We start from the raw sequence: 21,102 nt of genomic DNA on the forward strand, positions 1-21,102 counted from the left end.
ACCGCCACTGATGGGACACCAACCACTTCAGGAGCTGAAGGAGTTAATGCAATCAGGAAGTGGGAGAGAGGCTCTGTGTGAGCTCAGAGTGGAGGACATGGATTAGGGAAAGGTTGTGTCTATGTTGCCTTCGTGCAAAGGACCTGGACGTGACAAAACGAGAGGGCAGGAGAGAACTTCCGCCCTTACAGTCCCTAAATGTTTTCTTCATTCTCCGATCGTCTGGGGTATTTTTTTTTCTATGCAGCATTGGACCCTCGCGGGATCGCTTCGCTCGCCACGCATCGGGCTCGGTGTTTTGCTCCGCTCCGCTTTGCTCGCCACACTTTTCTATTCCAAATAGATTGCGACATGGACCCAGGGGGTTATGGGAAAGTTCCTCTGCACAAAGAGAAACTAGACGCTACCATTAGGGAAAGGAGGGGTGAGGAGAAGCTTCCTGTGTGTGTGGAGAGAGGAGCAGGAGTGAGGACGCTGGTGCTGGGCTTGTTTTTCACTCATCAGCTGCTTGTTTTTTATTTTAGAGTTGGCAACATTGGAAACGACACATTTCGGTGGAGGCGACGAGTTGCAGGAGAGGAGGTGACGGTGACCGGCATTGAGGTGAGCGATGTGCCTGGTATGTGAGAGCCGTCTGTGGGCACCATATATGGTATGTGTGACCAGCTCCCCACACACGGGATCTAGGGCCTAATTCAGACCTGATTGCAAAAGCAAAATATTTCTCTAATGGGCAAAACCATGTGCACTGCAGGTGGGGCAGATGTAACATGTGCAGAGAGAGTTAGATTTGGGTGGGTTATACTGTTTCTGTGCAGGGTAAATACTGGCTGCTTTATTTTTACACTGCAATTTAGATTTCAGTTTGAACACACCCCACCCAAATCTAAGGGTGTGTACACACGGTGAGATCCTTGCTATGCCCGATTTTCACTTGCTATTTCCCTTGAACTCCTCGGAGCCCAGCACCACAGATTTTGACTAACTTTTCTTGAGATATGGACTATGTGTGCTTACGATATTGGCTTATGTGAGATTTTGGCTTATCTGAGATGTCATTGACATGTGAGATGAACTAGATAGTACACCGACCTAGTAAGGATTGACTTGCCTGCACAGTCTATCTTTTCTTGCGATGCTGACCTGGCGGGAACGCGCATCGGGATCGAATCGGGAAAGTCACCTTGCGATCTACACTAACTTTTCTTGCGATTTCGAAAGAAAGTATCTCACCGTGTGTACACACCCTTTTCTCATTCTGCACATGTTATATCTGCACCCCACCTGCACTACACATAATTTTGCCCATTACAGAAATATTTTGCTGTTGCAGTCAGGTCTGAATTAGGCCCCTTATGCAGTAAGGATTGCAATTTCTGATATAAAGCAGTTTCTGCGATCAAATAGTTGCCGCCCAGAAATTGAGAAATAACGCCCATTGCAGAAACTGTGACTGCATCGCAATATGCAGCTGATCGCAGAACCATGCGCAATTACCGGAACATCCAAGATTTTTTTTATCTGCGCCAGATATGGTCGGCTACAATTCTTGTGACACAAGAGGCTGGAAGTGGTCATCGCTGATGTCAGAGGCCCACCTTAAAAACTCCTGGAACGCCTGCGTTTTATCACACACACCCAGAAAATGGCAGGTTTCCGCCCAGAAACGCCGGCTTCCTGTCAGTCAAACAGCGTCTGCATGTGATCACGATATGTACGCATTTTCTGCCGCTATTATTACTCGCACGTGCGCAATGCAAACACTGCTCATGCGCAGCCGTTCCATAATAAGCCGGATTGTGAATCACTAATTTTCTAATCCTTATTGAATAAGGTACTTGGATGGAAGGTGGGCGAGCGGCGGATGGGGGATGGGGATGACCCTGCGGTGTAATACACAGTGCTCATTATATTTATACAGGTAGCATCATATACTGGCATATATATTGTGTATATTATATATACAGATGTAGCCATGATCATCGTTGTGTATCGCGGCAGCGATGTTGTGACAAGTGTTCCCACTGCGTACGCATGCACACACCGTGTTACCCTATGGAGCTAACACCCGCTGCAATCAGTATCACAGCGGCGCGTTCACACTATGCAGCAATGCGTGCGCATGTGGGAATACATCACGGTATAGATGAGCGTGGCTACATCTGTAGTATAGGTGTATATAGGGAGAGAAAGCTATATCTGTATCCTATCATGTGTATAACCTAGGGCAGTATCCCTACTGTATAATAACACTGCACATTATACATATACAGTATATATATAGAGAGATGTTATTGGTATATAGTCCCTAGCGTATCATGTGTATAACCTAGGACAGTGTCCCTGCTGTATAATAACACTGCACATTATACATATACAGTATACATAGAGACAGATGTTGTTGGTATATAGTCCCTAGCGTACAGAGGCGTAACTAGGGTTTTCGGAGCCCAGGGCAAGATGGAAAATGGCGCCCCCCTCACAAAAAAAAAAAACACCAAAAGAAGCATGTGCCCGCCGGAAAATGGGCGTGGCCACACACCAGAAGGGGTGTGGCTATGCTCCAGAAGGGGTGTGGTCACTGAAAATGGCCCACAGTGCCAGTTACATTGCCCCACGGTGCCGGATACATGCCCCACGGTGCCGGATACATGCCCCACTCGGTGCCATATACATTGCCCCACAGTGCCAGTTACATTGCCCCCCAGTGCCAGTTACATTGCCCCCCAGTGCCGGATACATTCCCCCCAGTGCCAGATACATTACCCCAGTCAGTGCCAGTTACATTACCCCACTCAGTGCTGAATACAATGCCCCTCAGTGCCAGTTACATGCCCCACTCAGGGCCAGTTACATGCCCCACTCAGTGCCAGTTACATTGCCCCACTTAGTGCCAGTTACATGCCCCACTCAGTGCCAGTTACATGCCCCACTCAGTGCCAGTTACATTGCCCCACTTAGTGCCAGATACTTGCCCCCCGTGCCGCCGCCGGAGCCCTACCCCCCCCCCCCCCCGTCACTCACCTCACCGGCTGGAGTGGCTTCTTGTTGTGAGGGGAGGAGAGGTCTCCGGCGGCTCTCTGGCGCCGGTTCGCTAGACAATCAGAGCTCGCGGACCGGCAGTCAATCAGGAGCCGGTCCGCAAGCTCTGATTGGCTAGCGCCGAAGACCGGACACGGCAGCGCTGCTGGCAGCGCTGCTAGTGCTCCCAGCGGCTGTGAGGGGAGTGAGAGATGCTGCACTCTCCTCCCCTCACATTTGGGGTTAACGGGGGCGAGTGGGGCATGATGCCCTGGACGCCAGCGGGACCCCCCTCTCCTGGGCCTGCCAGGGCGCCCAGGGCACGTGCCCCACTTGCCCTAACCTGGTTACGCCTCTGCTAGCGTATCATGTGTATAACCTAGGGCAGCATCCCTGCTGTATAATAACACTGCACATTATACATATACAGTATATATAGAGAGAGATGTTATTGGTATATAGTCCCTAGTGTATCATGTATATAACCTAGGGCAGCATCCCTGCTGTATAATAACACTGCACATTATACATATACAGTATATATAGAGATAGAGGTTATTGGTATATAGTCCCTAGTGTATCATGTGTATAACCTAGGACAGCGTCCCTGCTGTATAATAACACTGCACATTATACATATACAGTATATATAGAGATAGATGTTATTGGTATATAGTCCCTAGTGTATCATGTGTATAACCTAGGATAGCGTCGCTGCTGTATAATAACACTGCACATTATACATATACAGTATATATAGAGAGAGATGTTATTGGTATATAGTCCCTAGTGTATCATGTATATAACCTAGGGCAGCATCCCTGCTGTATAATAACACTGCACATTATACATATACAGTATATATAGAGATAGAGGTTATTGGTATATAGTCCCTAGTGTATCATGTGTATAACCTAGGACAGCGTCCCTACTGTATAATAACACTGCACATTACACATATACAGTATATATAGAGATAGATGTTATTGGTATATAGTTCCTAGCGTATCATGTATATAACCTAGGACAGCGTCCCTACTGTATAATAACACTGCACATTATACATATACAGTATATATAGAGATAGATGTTATTGGTATATAGTCCCTAGTGTATCATGTGTATAACCTAGGACAGAGTCCCTGCTGTATAATAACACTGCACATTATACATATACAGTATATATAGAGATAGATGTTAGTGGTATATAGTCCCTAGCGTATCATGTATATAACCTAGGACAGCGTCCCTGCTGTATAATAACACTGCACATCATACATATACAGTATATATAGAGAGAGATGTTATTGGTATATAGTCCCTGGCGTATCATGTGTATAACCTAGGGTAGAGTCCCTGCTGTATAATAACACTGCACATTATACATATACAGTATATATAGAGATAGATGTTATTGGTATATAGTCCCTGGCGTATCATGTGTATAACCTAGGACAGCGTCCCTGCTGTATAATAACACTGCACATCATACATATACAGTATATATAGAGATAGATGTTAGTGGTATATAGGCCCTCATTCCGAGTTGTTCGCTCGGTATTTTTCATCGCATCGCAGTGTGAATTCTCTTAGTGCGCATGCGTAATGTTCGCACAGCGCATGCGCCAAGTAACTTTACTACGAAGAAAGTATTTTTACTCACGGCTTTTTCATCGCTCCGGCGATCGCATTGTGATTGACAGGAAATGGGTGTTACTGGGCGGAAACACAGCGTTTTAAGGGCGTGTGACTCAAAACGCTACCGTTTCCGGAAAAAACGCAGGCGTGTCTGGAGAAACGGTGGGAGTGCTTGGCCGAACGCTGGGTGTGTTTATGACGTCAGCCGGGACCGAAAAGCACTGAACTGATCGCACAGGCAGAGTAAGTCTGGAGTTACTCTAAAACTGCTAACTCGTTTTTGATCGCAATATTGCGCATACATCGGTCGCACATTTAAGAAGTTTAGATTCACTCCCAGTAGGCGGCGGCTTAGCGTGTGTAACTCTGCTGAAATCGCCTTGCGAGCGAACAACTCGGAATGAGGGCCATAGTCCCTAGTGTATCATGTGTATAACCTAGGACAGAGTCCCTGCTGTATAATAACACTGCACATTATACATATACAGTATATATAGAGATAGATGTTATTGGTATATAGTCCCTAGTGTATCATGTGTATAACCTAGGGTAGAGTCCCTGCTGTATAATAGCACTGCACATTGTGTGTGTGTATATATATTAGTGATGAGCGGGTTCGGTTTTATTCGGTTTTACTCGGTTCTCAAAACGGCATTTTATTGGCTCATGGATGTCACGTGTTTTGGATAGCCCATAAGATTCTGTTTTGAGAACCGAGTAAAACCGAACCCGCTCATCACTAATTATATATATATAACAGTACAGGTTGAGTATCCCTTATCCAAAATGCTTGGGACCAGAAGTATTTTGGATATCGGATTTTTCCGTATTTTGGAATAATTGCATACCATAATGAGATATCATGGTGATGGGACCTAAATCTAAGCACAGAATGCTTTTATGTTACATATACACCTTATACACACAGCCTGAAGGTAATTTTAGCCAATATTTTTATTAACTTTGTGTATTAAACAAAGTGTGTGTCCATTCACACAATTCATTTATGTTTCATATACACCTTATACACAGCCTGAGGATCATTTAATACAATATTTTTAATAACTTTGCATATTAAACAAAGTGTATGTACATTGAGCCATCAGAAAACAAAGGTTTCACTATCTCAGTCTCACTCACAAAATTCCGTATTTTGGAATATTCCGTATTTTGGAATATTTGGATATGGGATACTCAACCTGTATATCTACAGATAGATGTTATTGGTATATAGTCCCTAGCGTAACATGTGTATAACCTAGGACAGAGTCCCTGCTGTATAATAACACTGCACATTATACATATACAGTATATATAGAGATAGATGTTATTGGTATATAGTCCCTAGTGTATCGTGTATATAACCTAGGACAGCGTCCCTGCTGTATAATAACACTGCACATTATACATATACAGTATATATAGAGATAGATGTTATTGGTATATAGTCCCTAGTGTATCATGTGTATAGCCTAGGGCAGCATCCCTGCTGTATAATAACACTGCACATTATACATATACAGTATATATAGACATATGTTATTGGTATATAGTCCCCAGTGTATCATGTATATAACCTAGGACGGCATCCCTGCTGTATAATAACACTGCACGTTATACATATACAGTATATATAGAGATAGATGTTATTGGTATATAGTCCCCAGCGTATCCTGTGTATAACCTAGGGCAGCATCCCTGCTGTATAATAACACTGCACATTATACATATACAGTATATATAGAGATAGATGTTATTGGTATATAGTCCCCAGCGTATCCTGTGTATAACCTAGGGCAGTGTCCCTGCTGTATAATAACACTGCACATTATACATATACAGTATATATAGAGATAGAGGTTATTGGTATATAGTCCCTAGTGTATCGTGTATAACCTAGAGATGAGCGCCGGAAATTTTTCGGGTTTTGTGATTTTGTTTTGGGTTCGGTTCCGCGGCCGTGTTTTGGGTTCGACCGCGTTTTGGCAAAACCTCACTGAATTTTTTTGTCGGATTCGGGTGTGTTTTGGATTCGGGTGTTTTTTTCCAAAAAACCTAAAAAACAGCTTAAATCATAGAATTTGGGGGTCATTTTGATCCCAAAGTATTATTAACCTCAAAAACCATAATTTCCACTCATTTTCAGTCTATTCTGAATACCTCACACCTCACAATATTATTTTTAGTCCTAAAATTTGCACCGAGGTCGCTGGATGACTAAGCTAAGCGACCCTAGTGGCCGACACAAACACCTGGACCATCTAGGAGTGGCACTGCAGTGTCACGCAGGATGGCCCTTCCAAAAAACACTCCCCAAACAGCACATGACGCAAAGAAAAAAAGAGGCGCAATGAGGTAGCTGTGTGAGTAAGATAAGCGACCCTAGTGGCCGACACAAACACCGGGCCCATCTAGGAGTGGCACTGCAGTGTCACGCAGGATGGCCCTTCCAAAAAACACTCCCCAAACAGCACATGACGCAAAGAAAAAGAGGCGCAATGAGGTAGCTGTGTGAGTAAGATAAGCGACCCTAGTGGCCGACACAAACACCGGGCCCATCTAGGAGTGTCACTGCAGTGTCACGCAGGATGGCCCTTCCAAAAAACACTCCCCAAACAGCACATGACGCAAAGAAAAAAAGAGGCGCAATGAGGTAGATGTGTGAGTAAGATAAGCGACCCTAGTGGCCGACACAAACACCGGGCCCATCTAGGAGTGGCACTGCAGTGTCACGCAGGATGGCCCTTCCAAAAAACACTCCCCAAACAGCACATGACGCAAAGAAAAAAAGAGGCGCAATGAGGTAGCTGTGTGAGTAAGATAAGCGACCCTAGTGGCCGACACAAACACCGGGCCCATCTAGGAGTGGCACTGCAGTGTCACGCAGGATGGCCCTTCCAAAAAACACTCCCCAAACAGCACATGACGCAAATAAAAAAAGAGGCGCAATGAGGTAGCTGTGAGTAAGATAAGCGACCCTAGTGGCCGACACAAACACCGGGCCCATCTAGGAGTGGCACTGCAGTGTCACGCAGGATGGCCCTTCCAAAAAACACTCCCCAAACAGCACATGACGCAAAGAAAAAAAGAGGCGCAATGAGGTAGCTGTGTGAGTAAGATAAGCGACCCTAGTGGCCGACACAAACACCGGGCCCATCTAGGAGTGGCACTGCAGTGTCAGGCAGGATGGCCCTTCAAAAAAACACTCCACAAACAGCACATGACGCAAAGAAAAATTAAAGAAAAAAGAGGTGCAAGATGGAATTTTCCTTGGGCCCTCCCACCCACCCTTATGTTGTATAAACAGGACATGCACACTTTAACCAACCCATCATTTCAGTGACAGGGTCTGCCACACGACTGTGACTGAAATGACTGGTTGGTTTGGACCCCCACCAAAAAAGAAGCAATTAATCTCTCCTTGCACAAACTGGCTCTACAGAGGCAAGATGTCCACCTCATCATCATCCTCCGATATATCACCGTGTACATCCCCCTCCTCACAGATTATCAATTCGTCCCCACTGGAATCCACCATCTCAGCTCCCTGTGTACTTTGTGGAGGCAATTGCTGCTGGTCAATGTCTCCACGGAGGAATTGATTATAATTCATTTTAATGAACATCATCTTCTCCACATTTTCTGGATGTAACCTCGTACGCCGATTGCTGACAAGGTGAGCGGCGGCACTAAACACTCTTTCGGAGTACACACTTGTGGAGGGCAACTTAGGTAGAAAAAAGCCAGTTTGTGCAAGGGCCTCCAAATTGCCTCTTTTTCCTGCCAGTATAAGTACGGACTGTGTGACGTGCCTACTTGGATGCGGTCACTCATATAATCCTCCACCATTCTTTCAATGGTGAGAGAATCATATGCAGTGACAGTAGACGACATGTCCGTAATCGTTGTCAGGTCCTTCAGTCCGGACCAGATGTCAGCATCAGCAGTCGCTCCAGACTGCCCTGCATCACCGCCAGCGGGTGGGCTCGGAATTCTGAGCCTTTTCCTCGCACCCCCAGTTGCGGGAGAATGTGAAGGAGGAGATGTTGACAGGTCGCGTTCCGCTTGACTTGACAATTTTCTCACCAGCAGGTCTTTCAACCCCAGCAGACTTGTGTCTGCCGGAAAGAGAGATCCAAGGTAGGCTTTAAATCTAGGATCGAGCACGGTGGCCAAAATGTAGTGCTCTGATTTCAACAGATAGACCACCCGTGAATCCTTGTTAAGCGAATTAAGGGCTCCATCCACAAGTCCCACATGCCTAGCGGAATCGCTCCGTGTTAGCTCCTCCTTCAATGTCTCCAGCTTCTTCTGCAAAAGCCTGATGAGGGGAATGACCTGACTCAGGCTGGCAGTGTCTGAACTGACTTCACGTGTGGCAAGTTCAAAGGGCAGCAGAACCTTGCACAACGTTGAAATCATTCTCCACTGCGCTTGAGACAGGTGCATTCCACCTCCTGTATCGTGCTCAATTGTATAGGCTTGAATGGCCTTTTGCTGCTCCTCCAACCTCTGAAGCATATAGAGGGTTGAATTCCACCTCGTTATCACTTCTTGCTTCAGATGATGGCAGGGCAGGTTCAGTTGTTTTTGGTAGTGCTCCAGTCTTCTGTACGTGGTGCCTGTACGCCGAAAGTGTCCCGCAATTCTTCTGGCCACCGACAGCATCTCTTGCACGCCCCTGTCGTTTTTAAAAAAATTCTGCACCACCAAATTCAAGATATGTGCAAAACATGGGACATGCTGGAATTTGCCCATATTTAATGCACACACAATATTGCTGGCGTTGTCCGATCCAACAAATCCACAGGAGAGTCCAATTGGGGTAAGCCATTCCGCGATGATCTTCCTCAGTTGCCGTAAGAGGTTTTCAGCTGTGTGCGTATTCTGGAAAGCGGTGATACAAAGCGTAGCCTGCCTAGGAAAGAGTTGGCGTTTGCGAGATGCTGCTACTGGTGCCGCCGCTGCTGTTCTTGCGGCGGGAGTCCATACATCTACCCAGTGGGCTGTCACAGTCATATAGTCCTGACCCTGCCCTGCTCCACTTGTCCACATGTCCGTGGTTAAGTGGACATTGGGTACAGCTGCATTTTTTAGGACACTGGTGACTCTTTTTCTGAGTCTGTGTACATTTTCGGTATCGCCTGCCTAGAGAAATGGAACCTAGATGGTATTTGGTACCGGGGACACAGTACCTCCAACAAGTCTCTAGTTGGCTCTGCAGTAATGATGGATACCGGAACCACGTTTCTCACCACCCAGGATGCCAAGGCCTCAGTTATCCGCTTTGCAGCAGGATGACTGCTGTGATATTTCATCTTCCTCGCAAAGGACTGTTGGACAGTCAATTGCTTGGTGGAAGTAGTAAAAGTGGTCTTACGACTTCCCCTCTGGGATGACCATCGACTCCCAGCAGCAACAACAGCAGCGCCAGCAGCAGTAGGCGTTACACGCAAGGATGCATCGGAGGAATCCCAGGCAGGAGAGGACTCGTCAGAATTGCCAGTGACATGGCCTCCAGGACTATTGGCATTCCTGGGGAAGGAGGAACTTGACACTGAGGGAGTTGGTGGGGTGGTTTGCGTGAGCTTGGTTACAAGAGGAAGGGATTTACTGGTCAGTGGACTGCTTCCGCTGTCACCCAAAGTTTGTGAACTTGTCACTGACTTATTATGAATGCGCTGCAGGTGACGTATAAGGGAGGATGTTCCGAGGTGGTTAACGTCCTTACCCCTACTTATTACAGCTTGACAAAGGCAACACACGGCTTGACACCTGTTGTCCGCATTTCTGTTGAAATACTTCCACACCGAAGAGCTGATTTTTTTGGTATTTTCACCAGGCATGTCAGTGGCCATATTCCTCCCACGGACAACAGGTGTCTCCCCGGGTGCCTGACTTAAACAAACCACCTCACCATCAGAATCCTCCTGGTCAATTTCCTCCCCAGCGCCAGCAACACCCATATCCTCCTCATCCTGGTGTACTTCAACACTGACATCTTCAATCTGACTATCAGGAACTGGACTGCGGGTGCTCCTTCCAGCACTTGCAGGGGGCGTGCAAATGGTGGAAGGCGCATGCTCTTCACGTCCAGTGTTGGGAAGGTCAGGCATCGCAACCGACACAATTGGAGTCGGACTCTCCTTGTGGATTTGGGATTTCGAAGAACGCACAGTTCTTTGTGGTGCTACTGCTTTTGCCAGCTTGAGTCTTTTCATTTTTCTAGCGAGAGGCTGAGTGCTTCCATCCTCATGTGAAGCTGAACCACTAGCCATGAACATAGGCCAGGGCCTCAGCCGTTCCTTGCCACTCCGTGTGGTAAATGGCATATTGGCAAGTTTACGCTTCTTCTCCGACAATTTTATTTTAGGTTTTGGAGTCCTTTTTTTACTGATATTTGGTGTTTTGGATTTGACATGCTCTGTACTATGACATTGGGCATCGGCCTTGGCAGACGACGTTGCTGGCATTTCATCGTCTCGGCCATGACTAGTGGCAGCAGCTTCAGCACGAGGTGGAAGTGGATCTTGATCTTTCCCTAATTTTGGAACCTCAACATTTTTGTTCTCCATATTTTAATAGGCACAACTAAAAGGCACCTCAGGTAAACAATGGAGATGGATGGATACTAGTATACTTATGGATGGACTGCCGAGTGCCGACACAGAGGTAGCTACAGCCGTGGACTACCGTACTGTGTCTGCTGCTAATATAGACTGGATGATAATGATATGAAAGCAATATATATATGTAAATATAATATCACTAGTACTGCAGCCGGACAGGTAGATATATATTTATTAGGTAATGATGACTGATGACGGACCTGCTGGACACTGTCAGCTCAGCAGCACCGCAGACTGCTACAGTAAGCTACTATAGTAGTATGTATCAAGAAGAAAGAAAAAAAAAACCACGGGTAGGTGGTATACAATTATGGATGGACTGCCGTGTGCCGACACAGAGGTAGCTACAGCCGTGGACTACCGTACTGTGTCTGCTGCTAATATAGACTGGATGATAATGATATGAAATCAATATATATATGTATATATAATATCACTAGTACTGCAGCCGGACAGGTAGATATATATTTATTAGGTAATGATGACTGATGACGGACCTGCTGGACACTGTCAGCTCAGCAGCACCGCAGACTGCTACAGTAAGCTACTATAGTAGTATGTATCAAGAAGAAAGAAAAAAAAAACCACGGGTAGGTGGTATACAATTATGGATGGACTGCCGTGTGCCGACACAGAGGTAGCTACAGCCGTGGACTACCGTACTGTGTCTGCTGCTAATATAGACTGGATGATAATGATATGAAATCAATATATATATGTATATATAATATCACTAGTACTGCAGCCGGACAGGTAGATATATATTTATTAGGTAATGATGACTGATGACGGACCTGCTGGACACTGTCAGCTCAGCAGCACCGCAGACTGCTACAGTAAGCTACTATAGTAGTATGTATCAAGAAGAAAGAAAAAAAAAAACCACGAGTAGGTGGTATACAATTATGGATGGACTGCCGAGTGCCGACACAGAGGTAGCTACAGCCGTGGACTAACGTACTGTGTCTGCTGCTAATATAGACTGGATGATAATGATATGAAATCAATATATATATGTATATATAATATCACTAGTACTGCAGCCGGACAGGTAGATATATATTTATTAGGTAATGATGACTGATGACGGACCTGCTGGACACTGTCAGCTCAGCAGCACCGCAGACTGCTACAGTAAGCTACTATAGTAGTATGTATCAAGAAGAAAAAAAGAAAAAAAACCACGGGTAGGTGGTATACAATTATGGATGGACTGCTGAGTGCCGACACAGAGGTAGCTACAGCCGTGGACTACCGTACTGTGTCTGCTGCTAATATAGACTGGATGATAATGATATGAAATCAATATATATATTGATAGAGTCAAATAACTACCTTTTAACATTAGCTATATATTAATACCGTGTAGCCGTAATGGCTGCTAAACCATGTGCACATGCTACGCACTCCGTACGCTATTTGCGTATGAAGACCTCGCACGTGGTATGCAAATAAAGTACACACGCTGTGCTGGGTGTACGGAATACCCACAGTGAGCATACACACAGACAGTAACCTTTATAAACTTTAAACACAGATTATACTTACACTGTGCAACACACTTTGATTGAGTTTGTATTGTAAAACCTTACTGCTGAAATACTGCAGCGATATAACGCTGCTTAACCTTGTTAATGTAAATGCTGTTAGAGCGATTTAGAATTCAGAAACCCTTTATACCAGCTAGAGAGACACAGACATCCTGCTGAGGTTCTAACACCTTATGTGAATGTTCTATTTGCAAAAGAACAATACAAGTCATACACTACCAATATAACAGAGACTAACTAACCAGATAACTACACAGGAAATACAATACAATTACGTTTAAGGGAAAATGAGGGAGAAAGAGGAGAAGAGAGAGAGAGAGAAATGGCTCACAATAACAATAAAGACAATATGATTGCGGAGAAAACTTACGCACAAAGGGAACGATCGCATGCGCCTCCTGGATATCCAGCTCCCGATTATCAGCAATGAGAACCGTTGAAGAGAGTGAGCTGGATACCATCGGCTTGTCTATTTATGCCCCACACACAATACAATTCAATGGTCCCTACAATCTCATTGTTCATTGGACACAGGAATTCGTCTTCGCATTATAACAAACGGTCATAGGTTGATTCATACAGGTGGGCTGTGTCTACTTCCAACTGCTCAGGTGGGTGGGAAACTAGGTTTCCCGCCGCATGGATAAGTAAGTGCAAATAATAGTAAATGGACATAAACTTCTTATGTCCATAACTATTCGCACGAGCGATTAATCCGCTTCAAACCAACACCGGAATATTGCTAATTAAATACTCTTCCGATGGATACTAAACACCACTGTATGACCCCTGTTGGACCCTTCGTATTAAACAAAGAGGGATCTCTTTGTTTAGGAACATGCTACATTAACTAAACTTTCAGAATCTATCAAAGGGACCATAATCTACAAAATACATTATATAGTTAAAATGTGTAACGATTGAGTCGCACACTACGAACACATAAACTCTACCGTAAATGCGCATACCGTGCGTCTGCGGGTGCACGTAACAGCGGATATGCGCACGCACGGGAGAGCGTACGCATGCGCAGAGCGGACATGTATGAGGTGCAAATATGGCAGTGTGCATAGTGATATTTTTCTGACTTTGACAGTCCACCCTTTGGCAGTCAACAATAACTGCCACCTTCTAAAACATTTCAAAAAGAGAAAAATATATGTCAAGTGTAAATACATTTCCATGGTTGGGTAAGGGAGGAGAGAGGACGGTGTGAAAAGGGTATGACCTAGTGAGATAGCAGAAGCATGTGTGTGTGAATCCATGTTTGGGGGGTCATGTATCATCGTGCCGTACGTGTTGTACATCAAGCTTCGAGGTATTGCGAAGTATACATTTGAATTCCTTCTTATCCCGTATTAAGGGTCTGTTGATGGGCTGTCAAACTCTACCGAGCTCTTTTCGGCTGTGGTTGTAACAAAATGGGGGAGTACATTTTAGTTGATGATACATGAATGGGGGAGGTATGTGATTGCTGATATCTGTGCCTGTATTCCCTATCGACTATGTGTGTCATTACCTGAGGGTTGTAAAAATGAAGATAAAGAACAATTATGGTAAATGCAGTGGTATTCTATGTCAGGTTAATGAACATTTGTCGGTTGAAGTCTTGTTCGGTGTCTGTTGAATGCAGTCTTCTTTGTGCTTTTGCCCATAAGGTGCGAGCAAAAAGCTTTGTCAATGTCCATAGACTTACAAAAGTGTTGGGCTAGCGTAATTTTAAATTTCTAGGGAAACTGGGGGTCTATGGCATAGTTCATCAAATATCTGTGTATAAGGTTGTCAAAACTTCTTCTTTAATCCATCAGTTGTCTGTATACAGGCTCATCAAATTCCTCGTCCAAGTGGGTCTTTTTACCTTGGAGGAAAACGGAAAAACAGGTGAAAGAAACGGACCGTATAATCGCATTTTCATCACATCATTGTTTCTACCGTTGGGTCATAAATCAAATCCATTGGAATTACAGTTTCCTCACTCCTCAGACTCATTACCCTGGTACTACGTTTGCACTTCATTAAAGCCTGACCGCATCTAAATATCAAGCCAATCGTTATGACAACACCCAAGATACATAGGAGAAACTTCCCTACATCCATTATGACTCCTTGAGCCCATTCTCCTAAACCAGAGAACCAATTTCGCGGGTTCAACCATGACACCCAACCGGTCAGCTCATTACCCACAGCAGCAAGGGTGAGATTGTGTCTCCTGCGAAATTCCCACTTTAATTGGAGAATATCGTCCATCTTTTGGTCTATGACCTCGACCGGGTCCTCGGTACTATTCGTAATTTAAGTGCAGCATTTTACGCCGTACTGCGTTGCCAGTGTGACACAATATCCATCTGTCACTGCTGTGAGATAATTAAGAACCATTCTATGCTGAACCAGTTCTGTTTTATAAGCTTGAAGTTCTCTTCCAGTATATCTAAACGTGTCATCATACATTTCAGTGATATTGTCTAACAAATTTGCAAGCGCAGATATGTATCTATAGTTCATCACTCCTCGAGCGGTGCGAGTGAAATCTAGCGCAAGCAGAACCTGAATCCCGGTGGATTCATGGATCAGGTCAGAGGCCAAATGCTCTGTCCTTTCCGTCAGTTGCCGTTTAACTACGTGCTCGTAATGAGTATGAGTATAAGGAGCTTGGGCACCACGGTATATATCTTTCATTTTGGCATGTGATACAGTCATTACTTCAGGCAGTACTTTTCCAATATAACACAATTCTTCAGAGTTTGGGGCAAGCCACTTATACGCCTTCCTCCCGCATATGAAATATGCATCATCGGGGAGAACATATGGGACGGAGTAGGACATAACCATATTACACATCTTCCACGTGAAATCTCCTAACCCTAATTCTTCCATCTGTTTAGTACACGTATCAGTTTGTACGATATGTGCGCAGTATCCTGGTGATACCTCTCCAACTCTCGTAATCCTACTTCCTAGGGTATACCTATATCGGAAAGATTTTTCTCTACTGGCTATGTGGCGTATAAGCTCTGTATCTGTAGGCATTCTATCTGCCCTATATGAAAAGGTCATGGTTTGGTTACTCCATGACACTTCCCAATTTCCCGGCTTTCGGGGATTGGTAATGTTAAAACATATTAGGGATCTATCCACATGATATTGGTGGAGCTTCAAACTAGGAGGGCTGGAGATATTAAACCTTCTGTCCACCGGTCTCCCACCCTTTAGCTCAAGTACCTCCCCTACCGTTAAAGGAAATGGAACTAGCCCTGATTTGCTATGACCTTGAGGTACTTGAGAGCATACCCAACAATCTGTCTTATTTAACACACTACCCACTAAGGAGTGATAGTCACTCAATGAATGCCGGTCCATGTGGATATTAAAACTGGATTGGCATTTCTTAATGCACCCATCCTCAACTACATTGTCACAGAGCCTACAGATACAGTTTTCTTCAGCTAACAATCTTTCACAATGTTTACAAATAACATGGCTGTTAGATCGTTTCCGGTACTCGCCTTTGCTTGGTGATTGTGTTGCTATTGGAAATTTACACCTCTGTCTCAGTCATCAGAAACCCATTCTGGATCCTTTCTCGACCTCACTGGTACTCTCACCGAAACAGGACTGCTCTGGTCAACATCATGGTCAACAGGAAAATCCGGATCACAGTCTCTTGGGGCAAGTCCATCTTACAGGAGGAGAAAAGGAGAAATTTGTAATGGGGGTACAGGAAAACAGTTTGAGGGGGAGAGAAACTTGTTACGATAATTAGTTCTCTAGTCTTGTTGTTCTTCTTGTTCTGCTGTCATCTCAAAGGTGCTGTCTCTCAGTCTTCCAAACGAACATTCTGGTGATGCAATATTCCTTCCCAACCAGCGATCTTTCTGTAAGGAGCAAAAATCTTGCATTACCATTTGTCTAACTGATGTGTGACATACCATCTTTAAAACATGAAAACATGAGTGAGAAGAGAGAGAAAACAAAAAAAAAACAAAGAAAGAGAGAACAATTCATATGCATATATATTACATAAATCAACAATAAACAACAACAGGAAAAAAACATTTTTCAAACACTTTAAAATATTGTCAGATCATCAGGCTGTCATATCTACATGTCCAATGGTTTCCTTGCGCAGTCCCTCCCACCAGCACCTCCATACTCCACCCTCTGTATCTGGCCAGGATACATTGATGCGGATAGGTCATGCTGGGGTTTGGTAGACTTCTGCAAAGACCAAGCAGATATGCAATGTTTGAGTCCTACCAATAATCGTCAGAGATGGGGAGAGAAAAGAAACATTTCACAGATACATTTACAACGTTTCACCCGGTCATTCCTGTTTCTTCAGGGAATGACCTCCCAATTTATTAACTGTTACCTCAGGCTTACCATCAGTCCTAATGATCACCTTTCCTGACTATATTATAGGTGTGGCCCAAGTTCTTCCTATATGATCCCTGATAATAATTTGGTGTGTCATAATTTTGCTCATTCCTCTGTCCAGGGGGTCTGACTTTATGTGTGCTATTACAGTTGCTGGCATAATGCCCTTCTCTTTTACAAAGATAACAAACCCGGGGCTTCTTCCAAGTGTCAGTGACCTGAGGTTTTGGTTGATTTGATGCCTCCCCAAACGCTCGGATGCTCATCACCATCAACTGCTTTCCCTGTGCTTCCCTGCTTCCTTGGATATCATGGTTATGTTGTTGTCTAGGGGATTGATATGACTTTTGTATTTCTCTTGATCTACAATCTCTCGCAAAGTGTCCCTTTTTATGACAATTGTAACAGACTTCCACATTTAAATTTCTCGCAGGGGTTTGGGGCTTATGCTGGAGTGGTCTTGTGGTTAGGGCCTGTATACTTGCGGCCATTAACTTATCACTTTGTGACTCCCTGTATCTAGTGATATTCTGATCATGATTAATAGCGGCCTCTCTTAATGCGGCCACTGAGATATTTCTCCAGTTTGGGTTGGTGGTCTGTACTCTAGTTCTCAATACCTCCTTTAAACCATTCATTAATACCTTAACCGCTACTTCTCTAGGCTGTGCATTTGTCTTGATGTCTGTGATCCCAGTGTTTCTAGCCATTATTTGCAGTGCTCGATTGAAATAATTAGAAATACTTTCCCCTTCGTTTTGTCTTATGGAGAAAATTTCATTCCACTTGACAACGGCAGGGAAATATACTTCCAACTGTTGGTTAATCTGTTTAATACATCCCTGATTGTGTTCCTCCGTTTGAGGTACCTCCGTGTCTAATTGTCAATCAGTAATAAATTTTGCAGGGTCAATACTGGAGGGCAAACTTGCCCTCAGCACTGTCCGCCACTCTTTGTTGGTGGGTTCTGTGGCGTTTCCTAGTTCTTTAATAAACCTTTGACATGCGATTAAATTTTTCCTAGGATCAGGAAATTCAGACATAATTGATCTCAATTCGGTCCGGGACCAGAGACAGCGCATTGCACTGTCCTTGACGGGAATGATTCCCTGATCGTCAGTCTTTCCATTGGGGACTGCGATCACCCTGACAGGATCAAACTCAACTACATCGTCTTGTGTTGGTCTTACAATATGGGGTACATTTGTTTGTGCGTGATATAAAACATTGTACGTACCTGTGGACACGACCTCACCTGACCCTCCGTTAGGGGGTTTGATTATTGCCTTTACCGATTTGGTCGTGTCCACCTGGATGTCTTGTGTGATAGCTGCTGGGAGAGGTGCCGACATTGTGCTGGGCTCACTTTCTTGCTTGTATTCCTGAGGGAAGTTTGACATGGGGTGCGACTTGCACAGGTTGACATTTGTAATTTTTACACTTTCATTTTCATAAACATTATTACATTTTACACTTTCATTCTTAATACAGTTACTAAGTGCATTTTTATCGTACAACATTGTGCCTTTCTCCGCAACCATAATCCTCTCCATTGCCATGTCTCTCCTCCCAAGATGAGAGTCAGATATGTCAGTTAACTCTCTTTGCATTTCACTTTCCTGTTGCCACAATTTTAAACAATCATAATGTTTGGTCCGTCTCTTTACTGATTTAATAAGACCTATCCTTCTCCTTAGATTCAGTAACACATTTGGGCTAAAGCTGCCTACTCTTGGGAATTTCTCCCCGTCATGTACCGTCATTCTTTCCCATTCATTACATAAAACCTCTGTGTGTGAACCGTATTTTTCACACATTACATACCTTGCCGACCCGATTGGTCGGTTTACTAAATCAACCCGAACCGAGGTTGATCGCCCCCTACCTGAACAACTGGCCCCCATACCTGCAGGTGTTGCTTTCACTACCTCTGACCTTAATCAGGGTCTTCAGCGAACCCTTACAAAAACTAAGATGTCCGGGGCAGGCCGGCGGCGAAGTTTACCGAGTACTCCACTCACTCCTCGCCCACGTTGGCCAGTACTGCAATCACTGTATCCAGAGCTGTTGTACCCAACCTAGGGCCCCTATAAGCCTTTATTTACTGGGGCGCGTTCCCCGGCAAGTATCGGTTGTTGGATAGTTCCTGAGTGACCAGCGAACTTCCCTTAAAATAAAAATATTTACACAAATCACGTTAGAATGTACAAATAGTGTTTATGACCAGTTTTGTACACAAATGGTACTGGTCAGATACTAACTAATGCACACAATTACGTGCGGTACAATCGTTCAGTACATAAGCAACTAATCTTATGTACGGAGCGACCAACGGAATCAAAAATTTCGGCTGCGAATTCCTTCAGCAAGAGCTTTATGGCCTATATGGGTTCCGCACCAACCCCCGGGGTTGTGCTCTTTTCTCTATTTATAGCGGACTTCCTTGTCTGCTGTACCTGGACCTCCTGGTCTGTTCTGGACCTCCTGGTCTTTGCTACAGTATGACCTCCTGGTCTGCTATGCTCTAATGCTCTGATTTTATGTTTAACCAGGGATGCCTCCCTAGCCACCATGCACGTCACTTACACGTATGTACCTCACGAGAACTCGATTTCTTGTGGTTCAACCTCAAAAATTGTAGAATTTATATATGCAAAACACTCACTCACCACATGTACACTTTTGTTTCTATTTCTATTTCTGCGCAGAAATTTTTCTTTAGACCAGATGTGTTGTAAATTTGGAGAAGGATCTGTTAGTCTAAATTTCGGACACTAAAAATAGACTTGCGCTATTTATCGCGTTGCCACCTCTTCGCCTTCTAAAATAACACTTGTCGTGTGATTTGAGTTACGTGGGCGTACCCGGACGCTCCGTTGCGTAATTTATGCTGCGTGTGTCGGCCTTTGCGTACGCGAGTCTCAGCCCTTTGTTAGAGACACGTGGACGCAAAGCAAATGTCCACCGTAATACAATTCACACGTTTATCAATGTAGATGATTTTTAACTGTAATCATCTACCAAGCACCACACAGGTCTCTCCTTGTATCTCAGGCCAAGCTGTGCACGTGTTTTACAATTTACCCCTTAAATGTATTACTTTTACTCTTTAAGTACCAATAGCAACAAATCTTTCTCAGCACGTTATCAATTATGAAATGGCAACCAGGAAAGTGAGATGTGAAGATTACACAAATGAACATGCAATTCTAAATTAATCTAATAACATATATTGATGTAAGCACACGCATATAGATATTACATATATGAGACCCTATTCAGTGCTTCTACTTTGCATATGAATGTGCAATTTCTTTCACTGCTGGGAGAGAGAAAACAAAAACAAACAACAAACCAGTCCCACAGGTCATTTGCATTTCAATGGCCATCCTACAAATAGCAGCGTTAAAACAGGTTCTTGAAGAGAGACAGTTACCAAAAAAAAAAAACTACTTGTGTATTTCTTAAATCAAATATTTAATTTATTATTAACTGTTATTAAACTCTATCTGAACTACTTATGATTGACTATGATATGGACTAAACAAATGCATTAAAAAAAACTCATTAAATGATGATTTCTTTTTGACAGTGGATGGCTGATTATTTCCTGAGCCAACTGAAAATCAGCCGTTCAAAAAAATTTTTTGACCTTCCCAAAATGGCTGCTGCTCCTCCCCCATCCATGAGGTTTACACAAAATGGGGGACAGACCTTTTGTCACAAAGAAAAATCATCATGCCAGCCCCTTTTAGTTATCACGCTATGCAGAGCGATTAAAAATAATTTTAAACCTATTTAAACAGACAAACCATCCAATCTGCGTGTGCAGTTGGCACCAAATCGAAATAAAAACCAGATTTACAAAGACAATAGCTCAATGTTCCTAC

At 44.1% G+C, this 21,102-nt stretch overlaps 1 protein-coding gene across 2 annotated transcripts in view; it reads left to right on the top strand.

Annotated features, from left to right (window-relative positions):
* Positions 1-358: 358 nt before the first annotated feature.
* LOC134936111 (gastrula zinc finger protein XlCGF17.1-like) overlaps positions 359-21,102 on the top strand; it is a 150,348-nt gene continuing 129,604 nt past the window's right edge. Inside the window, exons 1-2 of one of the 2 annotated variants that reach the window (XR_010180454.1) lie at positions 359-424; positions 525-603. The gene's annotated coding sequence lies outside the window, so the exon portion shown is untranslated. Of the gene's footprint in view, positions 425-453; positions 604-21,102 lie in introns of those variants that run through there. The other variant, XM_063931023.1, reaches the window with a different exon arrangement.

This window comes from Pseudophryne corroboree, chromosome 6, assembly GCF_028390025.1.
Source record: "Pseudophryne corroboree isolate aPseCor3 chromosome 6, aPseCor3.hap2, whole genome shotgun sequence".
NCBI classification, from domain to species: Eukaryota; Metazoa; Chordata; class Amphibia; order Anura; family Myobatrachidae; genus Pseudophryne; species Pseudophryne corroboree.